This window comes from Octodon degus, unplaced genomic scaffold (assembly GCF_000260255.1).
Source record: "Octodon degus isolate 3935 unplaced genomic scaffold, OctDeg1.0 scaffold00170, whole genome shotgun sequence".
Taxonomy (NCBI): Eukaryota; Metazoa; Chordata; class Mammalia; order Rodentia; family Octodontidae; genus Octodon; species Octodon degus.
In genome coordinates, this window is record NW_004524746.1 from 519,828 (window position 1) to 521,615 (window position 1,788).

The 1,788-nt window shown below is 41.1% G+C and overlaps 1 pseudogene; it reads left to right on the forward strand.

Annotated features, from left to right (window-relative positions):
* Nucleotides 1-606: 606 nt before the first annotated feature.
* Nucleotides 607-1,788, forward strand: part of LOC101578461 — an 81,822-nt pseudogene continuing 80,640 nt past the window's right edge.

The window sequence follows — 1,788 nt, forward strand, 5'->3', positions numbered from 1 at the left end:
TCAGAACTCATAGCATCTGAAGTAAAGAATCAACTACAGAAACATAGGGAGGAAACTCAATCTGAAAAAAAACACTGCAGTAAAAGAATTAATAACTGTTTCTAAAGAAGACATTGATTAAAAAAATAGAGGAGATTAGAAAAATGACAGATTCCTTGAATGAGCAATACAGGAAAGAAATAGATCACATGAAGCCAAGTCAAAGAGATATAGAGGAATTTAAAATCTCAATCACAAGCTTGCAAAGCTGTTTAAGTGAAAGTGAAGACAGAGTTTCAGATCTTGAAGACACTGGCGCAGCTAGTGCAAAGGTAAGAAAGGATCTCTTAAAAACAACTAAGATGCAGGAAACAACAATCCATCACCTGCAAGATGATGCAAAGATGAATAATGTGAGACTAATAGACATCAATGAGAAAGAAGGAGTCAATACAAATGCCATTAAAAAAATATGGGCAGATGTCATAGCAGAAAACTTTCCAAATATGAGGAAACAATCTGACATTCAGGTAACTGAAGCATACAGAATGCCAAGTAACCTCACCCCAATTAAAAACACACCGAGGTCTGGAGCGGGTCCTGCGGGGCTGTGGAGGCCGCCGGGGGCTCAGACGGCGGTGTCCTGGAGCCCCGCGAGCAATGGAGGCGGCGCCCACGCCCACCCGGGCATTGGGGCTGGAGGAGCTCAATATGGATGTAATGAGGCCCTTGATAAATGAGCAGAACTCTGATAGGACATCCGATGAAAAGCATGAGGCTGAGCACCAGCCAGTACAGAAGCATTACCAGCTGGACCACCAAGAGGGCATTTCATTTGTACAAACTCTTATGCATCTTCTTAAGGGAAATATTGGAACCAGCTTATTAGGACTTCCATTGGCAAAAAAAAAAAAAAAAATGCAGGCATAGTGCTCGGGCCAATCAGCCTTGTATTTATAGGAATTATTTCTGTTCACTGTATGCACATATTGGTACATTGCAGTCACTTTCTGTGTCAGAGGTTTAGAAAGTTGACACTAGGTTATAGTGACACTGTGAGTCTTGTTATGGAAGGAAGTCCTTGGAGCTGCCTTCAGAAGCAAGAGGCATGGGGATGGACTGTGGTTGACTTTTTTCTGGTGATAACACAGCTGGGATTCTGCAGTGTTTATATTGTCTTCTTAGCTGAAAATGTGACGCAAGTTGAAGGATTCCTGGAGAGTAAAGTGTTTATTTTGAATAGTGCCAATTCATCAACTCCATGTGAGAGAGGAAGCATTGACCTAAGGATATATATGCTTTGCTTTCTTCCATTTATAATGCTTTTGGTCTTTATTCATGAGCTAAAGAATCTGTTTGTACTTTCATTCTTTGCCAATGTTTCCATGGCTGTCAGTCATCTGATAATTTATCAATATGTTGTCAGGAACATGCCAGATCCCCACAACCTTCCAGTAGTGGCTGGTGGGAAAAAATACCCACTGTTTTTTTGGTACTGTGGTATTTGCTTTTGAAGGCATAGGAGTGGTCCTTCCACTGGAAAACCAAATGAAAGAATCTAAATGCTTTCCTCAAGCACTGAATATTGGCATGGGCATCATCACAGCTTTATACATAACCCTGGCTACTCTGGGATACATGTGCTTTCATGATGAAATAAAAGGCAGTATAACTCTAAACCTTCCCCAGGATGCTTGTTCTATGTTTTAGCAGAAATCATTATCCCTGGAGTCACATCCAGATTTCATGCAAAATGGAAGCAAATCTGTGAATTTGGGATAAGGTCCATTTTGGTGCTGGCACAGTTCT